Source organism: Arvicanthis niloticus, chromosome 4 (genome assembly GCF_011762505.2).
Source record: "Arvicanthis niloticus isolate mArvNil1 chromosome 4, mArvNil1.pat.X, whole genome shotgun sequence".
In the NCBI taxonomy this organism is placed as follows: domain Eukaryota; kingdom Metazoa; phylum Chordata; class Mammalia; order Rodentia; family Muridae; genus Arvicanthis; species Arvicanthis niloticus.
In genome coordinates this window covers 96340968-96363277 of record NC_047661.1, presented here as the reverse complement: position 1 = coordinate 96363277, position 22310 = coordinate 96340968, and the positions used below count along the sequence as shown (strand labels likewise).

The 22310-nt window shown below is 36.3% G+C and overlaps 3 long non-coding RNA genes across 4 annotated transcripts in view; 2 read left to right on the top strand and 1 right to left on the bottom strand.

Moving 5' to 3' along the window:
• Positions 1 to 3505, top strand: part of LOC143442115 (uncharacterized) — a 31087-nt gene extending 27582 nt beyond the window's left edge. Inside the window, exons 1-3 of one of the 2 annotated variants that reach the window (XR_013110047.1) lie at positions 1112 to 1201; positions 1444 to 1580; positions 2720 to 3505. This is a non-coding gene — a long non-coding RNA (uncharacterized LOC143442115). Of the gene's footprint in view, positions 1 to 1111; positions 1202 to 1443; positions 1581 to 2719 lie in introns of those variants that run through there. The other variant, XR_013110048.1, reaches the window with a different exon arrangement.
• Positions 1 to 22310, bottom strand: part of LOC143442114 (uncharacterized) — a 106722-nt gene that overhangs the window by 50683 nt on the left and 33729 nt on the right. The gene's annotated exons all lie outside the window — the stretch shown is intronic.
• Positions 3808 to 9890, top strand: LOC143442116 (uncharacterized). Its single transcript, XR_013110049.1, has 3 exons — positions 3808 to 5414; positions 8669 to 8960; positions 9657 to 9890. It is a non-coding gene; the product is annotated as an uncharacterized LOC143442116 (long non-coding RNA).

Below are 22310 nucleotides of genomic sequence, written 5' to 3'. Positions count from 1 at the left end.
GGTTAATAATGATCGTCAATTGGGTAGGGTCTAGACTCATCTGAGAAACAAATCTCTGAGCAGGAAATGTTTGTGAAGGAATTTCTAGGTTAATTAATTTGGGAAGGTTCATCCTAACTGTTGCATAATAACATTCCAAGTACTGGGCTCCCAGACTGAATTAAAGTCTGAGTAAGGTGATTAGTAACATTTTTTAATGTTACTGAATTAATCTGCAATACAATTGGCTATCCCACACTCCTGCACCATGACTGCTCTCCTGGGATTGAAGCACCTTCAAACTGGGATCCCTAATAAACCATTTCTTCATTGAGTTGCTTTGTCCCAGCTAGGAAAAAAGTAACTAATACAGACAGTCTGCTGAAGAAGTGTGGTCATTGTTGTCAAAATTTGGACCCTGTGGCTCTTAGACCTTTAGAGCTGGTTTATGGGAGAAATGAAGAACACCTTGGAGGTGTGTGTGTTAGAAAAATCCAGAAATGCTGTTAGGCCAGGTAAATTTACTGCTCTGGTGTAAATTTGAAAGACTTAACTGGTAAGAGAAAGATAGACACCTTGTTACAAAGAAAAACAGTAAAGTTGTTTATACATATCCAAGGATTTTTATCTGAGAGTCACTACATTTTGATAATAGGTTGTGTTCAGTTCTGATAATTGTAAGATGAGATGGGGGATTGGATAAAGAAACCAAAGAGTCGGATATTTCTGGGCAAGGTGGGCTTCAGAGGGGCCCCAGTTTTAAGGCAATTTTGAGCAGTATCAATTATCTATTGAATGTTATATAGATTGCTGAGCATGCTTTCATGTAGCCTGTGTGACTTCCAACAGGAGAGTCACTATTATTCTAAATTTGCACCGAGGAGACTAAGTGCAAAGAAATTATCTCCTATCCACACAATTACAAGGTGCACGAAAGCTTATGAAACTTTTTTTCACATCAGAGAGTTGCTCTTTTTTTTTTTTTTTTTTTTTTTTTTTTCCTTACAGTCAGTGCACATTTCCAAAGCTCTGGCTGCCTGGAAGCAGAGTCATCAGGTCAGAAAAGTTAAAAAAAATTAGAGGTTGAAGGTCATCTTGAATACAAACTTTGCCAGCTTTGTATGATTGTCCAGGGACCAGCATGCAACAATTGCTTAGAATTCAAGGCAAGCCATCTCCTTTCAGCTGCTGTCATGGGCACTATAGGTGGCTCCTGTTGCTTGTGAGTAATAATTCTTTTTCATCTATACATGATTAAATGTAACTTTCCTCTACAAATTTGGGCCTAGAAGAAGCGAGGACTTAATTCCAAGCCTTCAGCCGTGTGCAGGAGGACATCAGGTCTACTCAGGGCTGCACAGATACTATGTCATCCAAGACTACATTATGGAATTAGATTATACCATTTGCTTATTTATTCATTACGTTAACAAAAATGATACTACGTATTCTTCTATTTTATAGGATTGAGTCCAGTACATTGTATGAAGAACTGATTCACATATTGTGCACCTTCTATGTCAGATTCCTTTCCACGCTTGGCTAAGCGTCCCATGTGCGACCATGACTGCGGTTTAGACACGGCTTATGACATTATACAAGTGTGTTTCTTTTCTTTTTCTTTTCTTTTTTCTTTTTCTTCTTTTTTTTTTTGAAGCAGTCTTATTTGTTTTAGTTTGAATGTGAAGCATCTCCATTGGTTTATGTGTTTGACCACATGTTCCCCAGAGAGTGGTGTGAGAAGGTTGTGAGATCTTTAGGAGGAATTTAGTGGAGTCTTGCCAGAGGAAATGGGTCACTGGGGGAGGCCTTGAGGTTTTACAGCCAGACCCCAGTTCCTGCTCATTCTTGGCTTCCTGACTGTAAAGAGACCGAGACCATTTGGGATCATCACCGCCTTCCCCACCTTTAGTATATAGTAGTATATCCTTTTTTGAACTGTAAGCCAAAAGAAACATTTCCTTTCTTATGTTAGTTATTTTCAGGTGTTTGTTCCCAGAAATAAGAAAAGTAACTACTGTGCATTCAGCATCTGTTTTGTCTCATGGGGAAATTAAACTCACTTCCCGGCCACCGTTAGGCTGATTCATATGAACTTACATGAATGTTGGTTCATTTTCTCACTGCTATGGCAAAAAGCCTCACATGTTAAGCACATTTTTCTACCAATAATGATTATACATAACAAACATTTTATTTTTCTCATAGACAGTTTTGAGTGATGTCTTACATTTTATAGATACACAAACTGAAAACAGTTCATAAAGCAGGAATTGGGGATCATTCCTGAAGTTTGTCAAGGTAGAATAGCACATTATATTAAAACTAAGACAACTGTATTATTGGGCCACAACATGTGTCAGTCAGCAGGTAAAGGTGATTGCTTCAAAGACCAGTTTCCTGAGTTAGTTCTCTGGGACTGGTTCCCACAAGTTATTTTCTGATCTACACACACACACACACATGCACACACATGTGCATGTATACACATGCACACACATACATTCACACACATGTGCATATATATATACAAGCACACACAGAGTAAACAAACGTAATTTTAAAATTAAAAACCCAGAACACTATCATTCAGTACTTGACTTGACCTGTTACCATAGCTCTGTTGGTCAGAACGTGCTAATCTGTCTCCTTTGTGTTTTGATTATTCAGTTTTCTCTGTGCACTAATTACAATCTGATTGATCTTTCATCCTCTGGATTTTGGTTTTGTTTTATTTTAGGCTCACCGACTGACTGCAGCTGTAAATTCAGCTTGCCAATGTACACTATTGCTCTCAAGAGGGCCAGCAGAGACAGTGGGGATGGACTTATTCCCATTCCAACAGCAAGGCAGCTTTGTGGATCTGTTACTGATGAGCCACAACAACTTATTCATCCAATGAGGACATCTCAGGAGAAGCTTGTCTCAGTCAAGTAACAGAGATTACAGGGAAACAGTGCAATTTATCTGGGGCTATTGTCTTATTTGTAGATTAAAGCCCAATTATGTTTTTCACTGTTTAAGTTCTAATAGCTAAGATGAGTTATGTGTTTCTTTTATACTTGCTCCCTCTTAGATCTGGTGTGACTTTTCTGTTCTTTAGGGTTCTTGCCCTTGTTAAATTATCAGCATTTTCTGAGCCGTGAAATACCTTTTTATTGTTATTTTGAGGTTATGGTTATGTTAGATATGTACCTAATTATCCCTTGGAGAACATCAGAAGACATTTTCCCATATACAGGAGTAGCAAGAAAGAATAATACACAATCATATCAATAGTGGAACTCCAGTGATAGATTTCCTTTATCTTTGCAATCAATTGTTTTTACTCTGGGTTATTGTTTGCTTTTCTATTACCAAATTTAAAGCCTAAGGTTACTACACCTTTCCATCTGTTTGAAAATACCATTTTATGTAACATGCATTATCCACTAAAAGAACTGATTAATTAGGAGTCTATTCATGTATTTGCTCATTTGTTAAAGAGAAAAAAAAACTAAAGCTGTACTAAATTTCCTAGTTTTGGCTTTTATTTAATGTATAACATTAAAACAGACTCTCAAATCAAATCTTATATTTGAAAAAAATGAGTAACAAACAGATTACAAAAGCATTGTCCCCAAACAAAATCTTGAGACAGTGAAGCATTCAGGTACTCAGGCATCTATCATACTCTTAACTATTGAGACTCTACTTATGCCACTGATTTCATAAGGTACAAGGGTGGGAAAACATAGGCTGTTTCTTCCACAACACAAATTCCAACAAAAGGAATGACAACATGTATGTGAAAGCAAATGCATTAAATGCAGAGTGAGTAGATCTTGAATAGTGGCACCTGCAGCCACCCTGAAACTATTCACCCAGTGGATAAGACAACCAGGTAGACAGTATGTGGTACTCTCTCTTTGGATTTGGAATACATTTTGATTGCTGTCAGGAAAACATGTTTTATGATTTTTGGTCAATTAGCTAATTTTTAAATTACCTCAAGTGCAGATGATTGTGTGTACATATAATCTAGAGTTGGAATGATGCACAGGATAAATGAATGGCAGAGTGCAGGCTCAAACAGGATCAACATTTATTAAAAAATTAACATGAAAGTAGAGTCCAATCAACTGCAACCTATAGAATAGGTTCCTGGAAACTCAGTAGCTTGAGTCATGGCTTTGACAATCTGATTTCGTTCTTGCATTCCTATCTAGTCACGTTGTTCCCTGAGGAGAATTTAACAATACTATCTTACCAGTGTGTTCGTCACTTTCCAAAATTCTTGCTAACAATTTAGCAAAGCAGAAAGAAGTTTTAGCATTGTTAGTGTTTCCTAATCTCATTAAGTAGGAGGTGTCAAAGGAACTTTTATTTGCCTGATGTAACTGTGTCTCTAAGGTTTACTGCCTCAGTCTGCTAAGCTAGGCCTTGTCCTGGACATTTCTAGCCTCTCCACAATCTTATCTAGGCTTAAAATGTTTTCGGCCTCCGAGGCTTGCTGCTAAGTAAGCTCACCCCTTCCTAGTTCTTTCTGATCTCTTGCTAGCTGGCTCAAGCCAGCTGCTCTGGCTCAAAGTCCTCTCCAATCTGACTGATTCAATCTGGCTTCTCTTAGCCTCTCCTGAATTGCTCTGCATGACTTCAAATTAACTCTGTCAATCTGTTCTAATCTGGCTCCTTCTGTCTTCACCTGCACTTAGTTTGTTCTCTCTCAGCAACTTGTCTCTGCTCAACTGTCCCAGTAAAGCTGCCTTCTTCTTCTCTTTGCACGACCCCTTAGGTAATTTCCCTTTCTTTTCTTCTCTTCTCAAGAGAGTTGGGCATATCATATTTTGTCAAATCCCTCTATGCCCACGATTTATTTTTTCAAATTACTTTATATCCAGATCACAGACCACTCCATCCTCCCCTCCCAGTTCCATCCCTACTAATCCCTCCCCAACTGCTCCCTTCCCCCAGAGAAGGGGAACCCCCTGGGTACCTCCCAACCCTGGGACATCTAGTCCAAGCAGGTCTAGGCGCACCCATTCCCACTGAGGCCCAAGTCTTTCTCTGATTCATCCTTTTGTCTGCCACTCAATCAGACATCACTTTCAAACATGGGTTCTTACTTCTACAAACTAACTTTACCTTCATTGTTTGGGATTAAAAGTGTATACTAAAGGCTGAGCCACATCACAATTACGAACAGTTGGTTTCAGTAAATAACACAATCTCAGACTTCACAGTGTGACCAAATATCTAGTAATAAAGAGGCTTCAATAGGGTAGTATGGGAAGGCAATTTGCATAAATGGTGGGTTAACAAGGTAAATAATGTTTTGGGAAATTCCTTTGTTTTCTACACATTTAATTTTCTTGTTGCAGTTAGAAGTTCTTGTCGGTTGTGACACACTTAATATAACCTGCCATTTCACTTCATGGACAAAGCTGGAAGTAAAGGTACAAAATCACTCCACAACTTACAAAAGACTATGCAAGAGATGATTGTCATTTCTGAGTTTCAAGTCTATTCATTATGATCCCATGTAAATATTACCAGTGCATTAAGTGCAGTGGTTTTGCTAATGTTATGGTGGTTTTTATATAGCAACTTTGTAGATTTTCTGTGGAATATTATAAAATTATAATAATCTCTAAATAGTTTTGGTTCTCTTGCTAAGGAGACCCCAGAAAGCAAGCAAGTTTGGTACCTTTTTCACTTTGTATATGTTTGTCTCACCAGCTCAGGAGTAAACATGTGTACATTTTTTTTTTTAACACTTTTTAGGAGAGAATGACATGAGTTAATGCTTGATTCTTATGGGCTCTTTTAATTATATTACCATATCTTGCAATTTGAGTATCTCAGTCTAATCTGATCAATTACTGAAGCTGAATGAAGGAAATGTACACTGTGTACTTTTCTCTTACGATCCTAATAAATTTCATGATGGCAAGTTTTCTTATTCTCTTTTGCTGGAGTTACAAAAACAGCCTTTTAACTAGTCTTGACTTGAAATTAGTGATGGGTGACTACCATGCCATGCCTGGCTTGGTGATCTCGGCAATACTGGGATCTGATTAGGCCGCATACCTGCTTGTAGTTTCTCAGTACCCCTAAACTATTGTCAATCTATATCTTGATGTTACTCAACCATTATAGCTCTTTCAGGTTTTTAGTTTAGCATTGGGTTGTTTAGTTCCCCCTGCCTCAACAATGTGTTAGTTAAGTATTATTGAGTAAATGCTACAGGCAACAATAAAGAAAATGGCCACCAGCACAACTAGGGCAAAGGTGGCACAAGAGTGTCTAGGAGAGCAGAGAGATACTTTGGAAAAGCATCTCTCACTTATCCCCCCCCCCCAAATCATTTGTAAGTTATGCTTATTTATTTTTTACATGAACAATTTTAGAACCTCAATTTTCATAAGAAGATGAAACTTTATTTTCTTAAACAGCTGTTTTCATGGAGCTTCATGTTAGAAAGCTTCCAGAAGATCTCTGAAATAGGAGTCAACATCAGGTGGTTATTTGACCTGGGAGACTAGATCATGAGACATTGTCTCCTTTCACTACATTGAGGGGATATGAGTATCAGAAGCCCCTATAAATGTGCAGAAACAGATGCATGACATGAGATTTAAGGGGACGAATACCAGAAGGGCCTGAAAGCAAAGGACTGGTTGCAAGAGTCACCAGCTAGAGGGAGTTATTAAATATCAGCAATACCAAAGGAAATTGTGCCTTACCCAATTTTTCAAGTTAGTTATTCCTATCTGATGATATACTGACTATCTCTTATGGAGCAGGCACTACTCTAGGTGTTAGGGGCACAGCAGTGGTTACACCCACACACTTTGCCTTTGTACTGCTGATTTGCTGCAGCTCACTGTGCTTGTCTCTTCAGTGGCTGAAGAATTATTTTTATAGCCATGAGGTGCTGGTGCAAAATGAGAACGATTATCCCTAAAGGGCTATCATCATCCTGGCTGAAAGTAAATGTCCAGATATTTCAGTCTGATGAAAAACTGAAAAAGCTCCCACATCCACTGAAGATGTAAAATGTGAGTTTAGATTCTAAGGCTTTCTTCTTCCCTCATGGAAGCAATCTGTGTGCTTAAGCAGAGAGGTCATGCTAGACCCAGCTATGAGTGCCTAGCAATGAAACACCCTATTGTTTCAAGTGGAAATGTAATATATTTCTTATCTTCTTAATCAGGGATTTATTTTGCTCACTTTGACATTTCTAATCTATATTTCAAACTGTAAAGGCACAGTGATCAAACCAAAAACCACATATGTTTGGATATTAGATGAACTGACTTTCAGATTCACTTATTAGCAATTAAACACATCACCTAACATATACAAGACTTGGTTTTCTCTGTAACAAAATTGCTATAGTAGTCTCTACTTCCTTAGGCATAAAATTACCTGATAGTTAAAATAAGGTTAGAGCACTTAACACTTACTATTTATATGTTATAATTATGGTGTAATGTATCTGTTCTTACTGGACACTAAGAAGCAGAGATCTGAAGTACACTTGATGACTTCTACAACACGTGCTTTTAGCAAAATGGAAGTGTTCAACATTTTACAATATCTAATAAGTCTGTAAAATGATGAACAAGAAGTAAGTGCCTTCTCCACTATTTTTTTAATACAGTGTAGTAGTTAAAATGTATTTTTTAGACATCTTTCCTAATTCTATTACTAGTCCCACTTTACAAAGCAAAGTATGATAACTATCCAAAATCAACTTGCTTGGCTTTTAAAGGGAATTTGATTTAAACAGAAACCTTCTTAAATTAAAACCAAAGGTAGTAAATTATTCTGAAATAAGTTGTATACATAAATAATACTCAAGGTACAAAATAGTAATGTTGTCAATGAATTATGCATCTTGTTTGCAATTACAGTAAAATAGTTTATGAGAAAAATAGTTTACGAGTATGCACTTTGGAAAACTGAACAATTTTTCATTAAAATTTAAAAATTAAAAATGTTTATAAGCCAAGAAGCCAATAGTAGTTTCTGTATTTCCAAAAGTCAGAAGAAATATATGTATCATTAAATGTGAATTAAGAGCCAAAATATACTTCCAGACATTTTCATAGTAAATTGACTTTTTTGGGGGGGATCCAAATTTCTATACAGATGTGTAGTTGGAAAAAAACAAAAATAGAAAAAAATATTTTTATTATTAGTGTTTTAAATATCCATGAGTTGCCCAATTGGTCTTTAAAAGATCAAAGCCAAGATATCAAAATAAACATTTTCTTCCTTATTTATCAGATTGGTGAAGAGTTTGCTAAACACCAGGCTTGGTGTGTAAGAGATATAAAGCATGTAACAGTTTCTTTGATGTGATGGTATACACCTTTAAGCTCAGCATCCTGAAGGCAGAGATATGTGTATCTCTGTGAGTTCAAGGCCAACCTGGTCTCCATAACAACTTCTTGGCCATCTAGGACTACATAGTAAAACTTCATCTCAAAAACAAACAAACACTCCAAACAAAAAAAAAAATGTGTTTCTTGTCATATTTCTGGGATCTTCAGAAAATAACTGTATCATGAAAATATACTTATGATTGGTGAATTGAAAGGTGAAGTAAGATAATTCCAACTTTACACACTGCCCAGCCAAAGTTCGGATGATTTTAGACATTACAGACTGCATTGAAAATAGTGTCTTACTTGTTTTCAAGACAGGGACTCATGTGATGAAAACCAGCCTCAAAGTCACTATGCAGTTCGATTGACCTTGTACTTCTGACCCTCGTGACTCTGCTTCCTAAGAGTAGAATTGCAATCATATACCATCATACCTTGTCTTACATGATGCGAGGGACAAAACATTGGAAATAAGCAGCTATCAACTGAGCAACATCCTCAGCCCTGCAAATATGCAGATCTGTATGACATATTCTTTCAATCAGCCATGAAAAATGGAAAAAAATCTAGGGCCCAGGTATGGCCCCCAAGCTCAGAGAGACACAGGTAAGCTGGCATAGCAACTATGTAACCCTGTGCTTTATATGACATATGTGCAATGAATACTATTCATTTCTAAAGAAAAATGAAACACTCGTGGGGAAATAAATTTACACTGTAAATGTCACAAACTCAGAAAGAAAATTTAAAAATGTGTTCTGTCTTCTCTACAGATATTATCCTATAATAAATATATTCCAAATACTTAAGCAAATGTGTATTTGGGCACAGTATAAAATGTAGGAAGGAGAACAAGAAAGAGTTAAACATCAGGTGAAGAGGAAGAAAAGAATGAGGTTATGAACGTATGAATCATGAAAGAGGCTATAAAGATAATTGTCCTTCTAGTTCTAACTTTGCCATGGATTTTTCATTTTTGGGCGATAAAAATGCTCGTATAAATACATTTAATAATGAAAGAGTAAAATCAAATGTGTAGTTTCATAGCTTTAGAACAGATGTTCTCACTGTACTGAAATCTATTGACATGATAGATTTTGGGTCTGATTATATCATCATATAATGACTTTTATATATGTTATTTTTTTAATTTTAGTAAATTTAAAGAAAGAAAAAAGATTCATTCTTTTTAAGTTTATTTTTATAAAAATTATTCACTTTACATTCTGCTCACTGGTCCCATCCTGATCACGTCCTCTCATAATCCTTTCTTTAACTCCCCTCCCCCTCTCCTTTGAGCAGATGGGATCCCCCTGAGTATCTCCCAACCGTGGCACAAGTCTGTGTGAGGCTAGGTGCATCCTCTCCTACTGAAGCCAGACATGGCAGCCCAACTTCAAGAACATCTATTGACAAGCAACAGCTTTGAGGATAGCCCCCACTCCAGTTACTCAATACCCACATGAAGACCACGCTGAACATCTGCTACATATGTGTGGAGAGGCCTATGTCCAACCCAAGTAGGTTAAAGAGAAATAATTCTAAAAGCAAGTAAGTTTATTTATTCTGTTTTGTCTTATTTCCTTGTGTGTCAATTTTACAGAAGATATTTCCATCTTGTATATTTTAGTCTTTGACTAAAATAGATTGTCCCCAGTGTCTCTGATGCTGTGACACAAATATTTGAGCTTTAAGGCACAAATAAAGGCAATTGATTTGTGACATTGGCCTCATGGGCTTCGATTTCCTCACTGAAAACTAGAGTTCAAAGTAGTTGATTGAATTTCTCTCTTGTTGTTATTTTTAAGAATTTTGTTGGTTTGTTTTGAAACAGGGTTTCACGTAGCCCAAGCTGGATTTAAACTCACTAAAAATTCCTCTAATGGACTGGACTCTTGATCTTCCTGCCTCTATGTCCCAAGTGCTAGGATAGCAGAATGCACAGCTACTTCAGCATGTTGAATTTTTAGGAATTTTTACCTAAGTATGGTTAATATGGACTCGGGAAAGAAAGTAACGGTATTCCTATGTCTCTTTGCTATTTCCCCTTCATATGCGATATTTATTATTTTAAGACAAGTCTTAGGGTTTTCTTCAAATCTAAGTATTGTAATGACAATCTCGGACACAAAATTGCTGATTCAACCCTGAGATTCAAGTCTTTAAAGTAATTAGAGTGCAATGAATAGAGGTAGAAAGATGCAGAGAGTGAAGGCAGGGACGACCGAGTATCAGACTCCTTTTCTATACTTTAACTTACACAGTTCTTCCTCTCTAGAAGTTGTTATATGTAGCTTCAGTGTCTTCAATTATGAAGCCACTCTGTTCTGTTTCTGTCTACCTTCTGTTCATAGAGACTCAGAGTAACCAGCTCTACAGCCACTATTGGGTGGCATGGTCCTCACTATAAAATGTTAACTATCCGACTTGTGCTATTGCTCTGAAGATTAGAACCGTTTTCCAGTTGTGAACAATTAAAAGAAACAAGAACAACAGCAAGAACAAATCAACTCTGCCTTATTGAAAATAGACAAATAAACAAATAAAGGTATTTTTCTCTTCATGAGAGAGTTAGGCCATTTTATTTCTTTCAAAAGCTTTGTTAAACAATCAAAGTCCAGAAGTTTGGAGCCATTTCTGCAAAGTCAGCTGCCCATGCATGACCTGCAGCTGAACCCATGTTCTTTTGCGTCATTCATAATCTTTGTATGTTTTGGGAGGACATTATCTTGTGAATACTTACATAATAATCTCCTTAGTTTGACAGATTGTCTCATTGCTTCTCCACTGATATAGGCCCTTTCATCTGTTGGTGACTGAGATCCAACTCGGAACTGTGAAAACCCAGTGAGCTTTTGGGACCTTAACAATAGTGTGAAATTGGATCACAATTAGTGTGGAAATAAACCCTAGCTGTAATCATTTGTCTCAGACTTTTTTTTTTTTTTTTTGGTTTTTTGAGACAGGGTTTTTCTGTGTAGCCCTGGCTGTCCTGGAACTCACTCTGTAGACCAGGCTGGCCTTGAACTCAGAAATCTGCCTGCCTCTGCCTCCCAAGTGCTGGGATTAAAGGCGTGTGCCACCACCGCCCGGTTGTCTCAGACTTCTTAATAGAAAATATTTCCTTGAAATGATTTATGGGTAACTATTTACCACCAAATCTTTTCTGAGGAACTTACTGAGGTACATTAGAAGTTTATCATTCCTTGAAAAAAAAACATGGCAAGTTTTGGGGAAACTTTTTGTTTCAGGGTATGTGTCTCTTAATTCTACCTTATGTTTGGTGTTTTAGAAAAATACCTAATAGAGATTTATCATCCTTAGAAAGCAAAGGAGGCTCATATATTCACTATTTTTTTAAACTCAGGACACACAAACTTATTTACTAATGGTCTTACATAGTGAACATTTTTCTTGATAACAATTATGACATTAACTCATTATATTGGTTATTGTGTGTTTAATATTCATAAGGCTTTCAGTGAAAACTTCAAATTGATATGAACATAATAAAGGCCTAGAAATTATTAAGCATAGGATATATACACTCACTGTTATTCTATTGTATGCAAAAGAAAAAGAAATGCATGGCAAGGTAGGGCTTTGTCATATAGCATCTGAGAAGTATCTCTTAAATGCTTTCATAAGTAAATAAATTGTGAATACAAATAGATTTGGGGAAATAGTCATTCTGTTAGTGTGAGTACTAAATGTTTATTCAGTAAATAGATTTACAAGTAACATACACATGAACATTTCACTCAGAATAAAACTATATGGTCAAGTTTATGTTAAGAATGCTTTCAAACATTTTCTCTCAAGCAGTTTTAAAATTTTAGCTTAGTATGAATTACATGATGAGTTATGATCCTTCCATAATCATTGATTACAAGGTGCTAATCGAACACATTTTCTAAGTAATGTGTCATATAACTTTCTTTTCCTGAAGTCTTCATCAGCTAATGACACTATTAACTATTAATACTCCTGTTCAAGGTAGTCAGTGGATACCAGTTTTTTCTATTTTAACAATCTAAATTAGCTTCTTTTAGCATCAGGTTAATTTAGTCTAGATGATCTTTCACTGAGGTGAAATTAATAAATATCACCAAATTTCATTCCAGGAGTATACCTCCACTCATCTGCTTAATTCATACACATTAGTAGCCATATTTATAGGCAATATATGAGTTGACTAAAAGGTAAAAACTCATTACTAATAATTTGCAGTCCGATCATTTATAATGTTATCTATTCAAAATGAGTACTCTTTATAAACTTAGGCGAAATGAATTTAAGATGCATGTTTTTAAATACAATCATCATTGTGTGAAGTTCTTTTCAAGTCAGTCAGGTGTTTCTGAGAAAATTGGCTTCGCCTTGAATATGGTTACACAAAGATAATCATCACTGTCACATCTGAAATTGTTTCTATAATGTGAAAGAATAAAAGTTTGTCATCCTTAGTCGCCTAGTAGGGGAATTGCTTCATATATAAACTTAGAAGACTGTTTTTATATAAATCCCATATTTTAAAGGTACTAAATAAAACTTTCTGTTCTGGGCTATGATTTGGGTAATTTGTTTTTCTTTCTACTTCAAAAGATATAAGGTGTTTTGGAAGTGAAGTCCAAGGATGCTCTATATAGAATCCCCAGGTTTCTCTGTCACTGAAATTCCTGGAAGTCTAATTATTCATTTATTAGTGAGAAACTATAGCTTGCCAAATCATCTGCAGCCTCCTACCATATGTTGATAGCCCTTATGTCTAGTGCGTATTTGCTTTTTTCTTTACATCTGATGAGTGTTACATATTTAAAGAACACATGGTGTGATTCTTGACTTCTCCTTTGGCAATGTTTTGTTGAAATTAGAATCTACAACTAACAGGAGTTCAGTGAGATCCACTCTCTAGAATTCAGAGTGGAAATCAACTAGTAAACCCTCAGAACGACCAAGTTAGCAAAAAGACCAAGGGCCTAAAAGTATTTGTGTGGTTTCAGGCAACACAACTTAATTGTAGACATCTACCAAAAGGGAGTGCTGGAATGCTGGAGAGAGATTATATTGACAGATGATATTAAAATATCAAGTAAGCAACATGATTAAAATTCAAAAATAAATTATATTATCCCAAATGAAAACAGTAATATAACAAGGAATTTAAATTATTGTTGTTACTATCAGGTGTTATTTCTAAAGGAATAATAAAAAAACAATTGAAAATAATCTTTAAAAATAGATTGCATGATTTTGAGGAATCATTAATATGTATGTAGTTGTGCACAAGTATTTGCATGCATTTCCATTTAGTTACATTGAAAATGTACAAAATCTTCCAGATCGAAGTTGGGTTAGTTTGTTCTTTTGAATTTCTTTAGATTTTTTTTACACATGTTCATATATATGTATATATATACACATATATATAGTATATACATACATACACATATATATGTGTACACACAAACACACACACATACACACACACACACACACATAAAATCAAAGGCACAGAGATAGAGTTGTTTCCTGGTAGTGAAAAAGAATGTCATTCTTTAGGTCATGTGTTCCTGTCTGACATGACAAAACACTAAGAGATTGTCCCTGTTCCAGAACATCTTATCTTTCACTCCAGGATGACAAGTTGGGTTGTATTTGATAATCTGATGATAATTACAACTAATAATTGAAGTATATGACTTCATGTCCAGCAAAATTTGTAGTATGTCATCTTTGTAAGTTAGCTAGAAACTTAAGAAATAAATCTCTAAAATGTGAACATACTAAGAAATAACTATATGTACATTTATATTCCATCAAATTTGGTATAAACTTAAGATTTTCCGTGAAAATATTTTCAACACATCTTTTAAATGCACCTTCACAAACACTGCCTTTGGAGAACTTGTGTTTGTATGTTTGGAAACCTTCGGGAGTGAATGTTTCATGGAGGCTATTTCAAAGCTGAGCCTTAGAGCTGTTAAAGGCCTTTGGCCTTCATACTAACAGGGATTGAGCTCTGCTGGGCTGCAGCGAACCAGTGATTACAGAAATGGATAGATCATCATAGAACAGGATTAACTTGGAAGCAGGCATAACTGCTCAACCTTGGCCAGACAGCAAAGGCATGTGAAAGGAAAAGAAATGTATAGGATGGTATTGCTCATGATAAATACCTTATCTAAGGATTTCATCACCATTAAGTTGAATAGATACAGCTCTGACAATTGTTTAGGAATAAATTGCTTTGAGTTAACAGGTATAAAGTTTGCTTGGCTCCAGAAACACTCAGGAAGAGTGTTTCAAGCACTGTGGGAAGTTCGGGAATAATGCTAAATGAATAAATACAGGAAATGTTTTTGGGAAATGGCTCAGTGGATAAAGCGACTGGCACAAAGCTGCGAGTGATGGCATTGATCTGAAATCCCAGTTGTCGTAGTTGGAGATGGGAGGCAAAGGCAGGAGAACCCACAGAAGCCTGAGGATCAGCTAGACAAGATACATGCTAATTCTGCAAGCTGTGTCTAAAAAAGTGGAAACTGAGATAACACCCCAATCATCATTTGACCCCCACAACTGCACAGCCACACACACACAGACACACACACAGACACACATACACATACTCACACATGCATACATACACATCATATGCAATATACAGCTTTTATACATAGAGATAACAATAACAAAGCATAATTGATAGGATGAATGCCCATGAATGCTAATATATTATATATCCTTATATATTCTATATGCAAATATATAATGTATTTCAATATATACTTATGTATTATATATGTAAATATACTCACACAAATATAGTATAATATATATGTGTGTATATGTATACACACACACACGCACACACACACACACACACACACACATATATATATATATATATATATGTATGTATTAGGGATAACAGAAGCTGAATAATGTATTTATTGGCTGATAGAATTTTTATAAGTAGCCTAAGAAATAAAACCAATATCTTTGCATGGGCTGCTAAAATGGATGTACTGTTACTCTAAAAGTAGCCCTTAGAGGGTATTGACCTACCCAGTAATACTTAGTTTTATTAAAAACTACAAACATAGAACTATTGAGAAACTGATCATTAAAATATCAAAAAGGAAATGAGAAATGGTTTTATTTCTCAGTCAATCTGTTACTGTTGAATATATATATATATATATATATATATACATATATATGACTTCTTTGTATGCTAGAAAGAATGATGTCGAAGTGTTTGTTTTGTAGTCAGCTAGCTGTAGATACTACAACAGAGCACTGCTCTATAAACACAACACATTAAAACAGTCATTTTTCAGCGATATGTAAATCGTTTGGACATTTTGAATTTGTGGATCAGCAGAATCAGCAGATAGCAACAGTTTTAAATTTGCTAAAAATCAATAGAAGATCAGTAAAATCCAATTTTCCTAAACCAGGCTGTGACTTCAATTGAGCTAATCCATTTTTGATGCAACTGATAGATCTTTATTTTCTTTCCTTTCTTCTTTTTTTTTTTCTAAAAAGACTTTAAATGAATTTAAAATTGCTTCACTTTATTAGTAGCTGCACAATGTGGGTGTTTTGGGTTGAAGTGATCTGCTTTTTTTTAAATCAGCCTCAGTGCATCTGTATACACATTTTATTCTATTTTCAGAAGCTTAAGTTATATTACCCCTTAATTATTTGCAAATGATTTTTTTTTCATTATGGACAATTCCCCCTGAAAGCAGAATCAATTTCTGTTGAGTAGCAGTTACTCGGTATGTATTCTGCATTTGCAGTCTCAGAATGGAAGTTTTAAATAATGTATAGCTGGTCCCTTCCTAACAAGACAGTCTTTATGTTTTGTTGTGATTTTGTCATGTTATACAAAATGTCCTTTGTCAAAGCGCTGCAAATCATATCAAGAATTTTATCAGCTGCTTCAAATTCATCTCTATGCCTTCTAATAATTGGGTGGATGCCATTCAAAGCTTGTGGGCATTTGATTCAAATATTACATTTAAGAGCTAGGACCACATTGATAAGTTAGAAATACAATTGCATTCGTAAATCAAGATTAGTGTAAACATATTTTTATCCTCATTAAAGAGAGATCTAAAGGTTATTTTGGGTGGGGGTGTAGGGACTTAAATGGTAACCAGCCATTGGCACTGATTTAGTTCCCAGACTGATGATGAAGAACATGCTCCATACAATAAAATACCCTTCTCATCTTGTTCCTGGAACTCCCTTGGTCTTCTAATGCAGCAGTTTTCTTGAAACTGCTTTCAAATTTGATGACAATGGGGAGAGAAAAGGTTAATTTCTGGAGAGCTTATAGCATTGCAAGCAAGGAATTGCAATCTCACTTCCAAGTGTGATTTCTAAAATAGACCATCATGTAAAAAGATAAAACATCTAAGAAAATTTTGTTATGATGAACATATCTCCCCCTTATGATGCCCTTCACTCTCCTAGCATCCTTCGACCGACTGGCCTTTCTGCATGTGAAATCGCCTGTGTCCCCTGGCACACTCGACTTGCTCAGAGATTGATATTTATTTTCTGCTCTCCTTTTTATTGCCCACACATTTTGCTATTATGCCGTGTCAGGCCCTTTGTCAGTCAACAGCATGTGTAGCCTTGTAGTTGGAAGGCACATGTCTGGGAGGCATAATATGTAACAGCAATGCATAAAACACACATCCGCAGCCTCATTGGCTGGAGGAAACGATTTACCAAAGTTCTGTGATATTCTCTCGAAGTTAAAACACAAGATGTTAATTCTTCCTGTTTTCCAAAGAGCTTGCCATTATTATTGACGTGCCTCTGGCTTTATGGTTCCAGGATGCATGAATTATTAGTGTAGCTTGACATTTTTAAATCCCTAACTCTGTAGCCTAGCACCTCACTTCCCGTTAGCTGTTATGGGCTTTAAGAGGCCATGCCAGTTGCTGATCAATGACTGCTCAGTAATTCAGAGGTGTCAACTTCTTTTGTGGGTTGAAAAAAAAAGAATCGGTTATGCACTTTATAATACATTATCCAAATAATAATGTAACATGCTACTATGGATCTGAGGCTTAAAAGATGTGCATTTTTTATTTTTTTTTATGAAGAGATCACACTCTGTTGCTTCAACTTAACAATAAAACAATGTGATTTAAATGAAATTCAATTCCTTATTAGATCTTAATGTCTAACAAACCAGTAGGATGAGATAGTGGAGCAGTGATGGATTATGCATTATTGAAGACACCTGAATATTTAATCTTCAAAAAGTTCAACCAATTAGGAAAAAGATAACAAAAGATATTTGAGTTATAGAAGTGCATAGCACACTCAGGATACTTGAATTTTCTAGGAAGAATGTAGTGATTCTTATTACACTGAGGGGTTTTTGGGTGTGGCTTTTTGCCTGTCAGAGAAGGATGTAAACACTTAAAGCAATGATAGATGTAAAACATCACAGACCAACAACATCTGAATTTTGTTAAAAGGATTGTTAGCCTTTAATCATATTTATATTTTCAGTGTATATTTTTAAGCACAAGCGAATGTTAACTGATAAATTTGAAATATTTAAGTGGGTCAATGCATTCCCCGATATGTCTATATTTGGAGTTTTTAATTGTTAAAAAAACGTCAGGGTTGAAATATCTCATTTCATTTTTATCCTTTAATGTATACCAAGCTTGCCCTCTCAGCAGGAAACACTTTCAATTAGGAAACCTGTAATGAAACGCAGCACAATTAATTGCCCGTTAGTCTCTGAGACTAGATCTATGTTACCAGTTATGTTGCTAAATTGTGGGTTTGGAAACTTGCCTTGCACAGATTGACTTACAACTCATCAAAGGATATTTTCTGAAGTCCCAGTGATTAGTTCCAGTGATTAATTTAAAACACGAGCCACATTTTCTAGCCTTCTTCTGTTGTCAACCCCAAGGGCTGACTTTAAGCTCCTGTCTCCAAAGAATGCGCTGGCACATTTCAGCGGGTAGGACCATTCTCTCTGAAAGCACTCTTCTCATTTGATTTCCACACTTTTGCTCTTCTCTGTTCCTGTCCGTTCAGTAATCTTCATTTACTTTCTTGCAGGATCCCTTCTTCTATTTCTGCCTTACCTTCTATACAGGGTGGCATCCTTAGGACTCCAACTAAGAAACGTTTAAAAGTACTTGCTATATACATGCCACAGTGAGAAAATGCTGAGAGAGACAAAGTGTGTAAAACAAGGATCTTGTCCTAAGGACCATCTCCATATTTGGTATGAAGAAAGCCTGTCAGCATAGCCTTTTAAGAGGAAAAATTGCATGCTTTTCTTCTCTGTAAGGTTCTATCAAGTTAAACTCACTGACCCAGCCGAATTTGTTCACAGCACATACTATCTCTGATACCTCACGCTCACGCGTGCGCGCGTGTGTATGGTGTGTGTGTACGCATGCCTGCAAATGTGCATGCATGTGCCCACATGTGTGTATTCGTGTATTTATGAAGATGCATGTGCACATGTGTGCATGAATGTGTGTGCTTGTGGAGGCCAAAAGACAACCCTGAATATTGTTCTTTAGGAAGTATCTACCTTTTGCCCTGGAGGACACCATGTAGCTTTCGCTAAGTGGCTAGAAAGTCTCAGAGCTCCATTTGTCCCTGCTTCCCCAGTACTGAGAGAACACATAGGTTGGATTGTTTTACATGCATGCTAGAGATCTATCCTCATGCGTGTTTGACAAGCATTTTACTGACAGAGCCAACTCCCAAGATGTTTTTTTCTGACAGCTCCATCTGACCCTGTATTTCCAAGTCCTCAATGGATTGCTCTTGGTCTTCTTGAAACTTAGAATTCAATGTGTCCCACGTTAAACTTCCCAGTATTATGTTTTCACTTCCTTCCCAAATCCCTTGTTCACTGTTGAATTCCCAGTCTTATGTATTGTTACTTGCGTTCTCATTTCCCATTTCCAATGTGTCACTTACCCATGCTCTATATTTGCTTCTTGACCTAGTCTGTTGTGAGTTCTTGCCAATTTTCCTCAGTAGAGACTTGTGACTACATATCTACCTGCTGCTTTGTAATCTCACATACAACTACTGATTTTTTTTTTTTTTTTTTTTTTTTTTTTTGGTCTTTGGTTTTTCAAGAAAGGGTTTCTCTGTGTAGCCCTGGCTGTCCTGGAACTCACTCTGTAGACCAGGCTGGCCTTGAACTCAGAAATCTGCCTGCCTCTGCCTCCAAAGTACTAGGATTAAAGGCGTGTGCCACCACTGCCAGGCTACCGATTTTATATCACAGATAATAGTGTATTAAACTTGGAGAACATGATAGAAATCTAAGAAATAGGTTCTTTCAAATGTCTTTATTTTATCACATTTGTATTTATTTTGTGTTTGTGTGCATATGTATGTGGTCATGTGTGTTCCATGGGCATGCATGTAGACGTCAGAGAACAACTTGTAGTAGTACATTCTTTCCTTCCATCGTGTGTGTTCATGTGGGTTTCAGGTTCAAACTCAGCTTGTCAGGCTTGGCCCCAGTGTTTTCACTCACTGATCTATCTTCTCTATCCTTAAATGTCTTACTACTAAGTAGAACCCATGTTTTAATGACAAACTTCACTTATACCATGGTATGTCTTCTGAGAGACTTCAGATTTCAAATCCACTGATTTATGATAGTGGAGTGTCTAGTGCCTCTGAGGTTTCTGTTCATGTTGGTGAGCAAACATCATAAGAGCCATGATGACTGAGTTATCATTACATTCAGTATCTGTTTTGTACAGTATCTTCTATGCTATCAAATCTAATCTGAATGTTTAACTAAAGTTGGGTTTTAAAAGAATATGGAAGATAGCTCATCACAAAAGAGGTGAGTATGGTCAATTACTTTATTAACAAAAAAGCATTGAACAGCCAAATAGAATACACAAATGAGGATGTGCTGATCTAGGTGTGTGCATCTGTGCACATGAGTCTGAGCATGTGCATGTGTATCTGTGTGTGTCTCTGTCTCTCTGTGTCTCTATGTCTCTGTGTCTCTGTCTCTCTCTCTGTCTCTGTCTCTTTCCTTCTATCATGTGTATTCATGTGGGTTTCTTTCTTTTCATGTGTGTGTGGTGTGTGGTATGTGGTGTGTGGTGTGTGTGTGGTGTGTGTGTGTGTGTGAGTGTGTGTGTGTGTGTGTGATCTATCCTTTAAAAACAGTTCCTTTTAAAACATGGTATCTCATTGATGCTAGAGCTAGACTTGTAATCAGTGAGCATCAGCATCCTCCTACCTTTGTCAGATTCTTAGGATCTTAAAGATCTTTTTGTTTTTTCCTGGGGGCTGGGATTAGAACACTGATCCTCATACTTTCTAAGTAAGCACTTTTACCCCTTGGACCATCTCTCCAGACTGATCTAAGTTATTTCTATCTGTACTCTTGCTCAAACATGAGCTATAAGTTAATGGTGAACACAGTGGGCAGAGATAAGATGACAGTAGCTAGCAGATATAATGAATTGGCTATAGGCAAGCTCTATTTAGTTCCCAAACACAATATTGGCTGGCATAATATATTTTTTTAATATAAGACAGTATTTAAGCATCAGGATTATATATATATATATATATATATATATATATATATATATATATATATATATATCCCATTTTCCAGGCTTCTCTTTGGAATTTGGAAGATCTTATGATACTGGGCATACATTCACACGTATCAGCAACAATTGGCCAGAAATGTAACGAGCTGTTCCTCTGCACAGTGCATATATTCCTGGTTCCTCACCGCTCCCAGAAGACCTACTCCAGACATTTACTGTACCTTCCTACATCCTAATGTCAGTTGAAACCCTTACAGACTGGCCTGAAAATCTGAAAAGTTTAGAGAAAAATGTTATTTTGAACGACATGTCCTCTGTGACAATGTAAGAGGGGGGAAAATCTCTTCTAGAGCAGCGGTGAGGAACAAACACTCCTGACACAGCTCCCAGAAAATGATGGAAATAGTGTTCCCATATCTGCTCATTCAGATCTGCATCAGTTTATCTTAGAAAAAAATAAAAGACTTAAATTTTACCCCACCAACCAAGGAAAATGAGCTCTTTGTGTGATAAGGAGACAGACAGGAGCTCTGCAGTATCAAGTTCAAAGGATAGAACTCTTTCAGGTAAAAATCCACCCACTTGCAATTTTTAATATCTATTATACCCCTCCCCACCCACACACATGAAAAAGAGGAGAATGCCATTTGGGGTGGTGTTTTATTTCCTTCTTATTTTTCCTGTATCAACACTCATTAAATTTCTGTAGCATTTTGTGAGTATAAATTTCAACGCAAACAGCAAACATCCATGCATCATCTTAAACTTTGTCTTCTGGCATTTTCTACCTGGACATAATATTGTTAATATTATTAAAAATATTCAGTTGGGTTTTTTAGTTATTCTAAATCCTTACAACTCTATAGGGACATGAGATGTTTCCTCTTGAAAAAAAATTAACTCCATTACGGTCTAATTGTTCATGTCTGCTAATAAATAACACTGAATGTCTGTCCCTAATGCTTTGTTGGGACTCAGAACAGAGTGCTTATTAGAACATGGTTCTGTTTCAGAGGACGCTGGGTCCCTTAAATTATCATGGACAAAACAGCTCTGATTTCTTTGATGTGTCACCAGTCTTTCAGTAGCCCTGCTAACATTAGAGCACTCTGTCTTTTTCTCCTTTCCATGGCACTTTCACAGATTGCAAGCTTGCCTTTAGGTATGGCAATTAAGTCAATTTTAGGATATTTAGCTTAATGGAAGTGGGGACAAGGGTTGCTTAAAAATAAGGACAACCAATTGATGGCTTTTCCTTTGGTAGTGACACTTCTCAAGGCTGTGAGATTTAATAACCCTGGCATGTGGGTTACAGGAGAAATTATCTAGGAATTTGCCAATGGTAGGA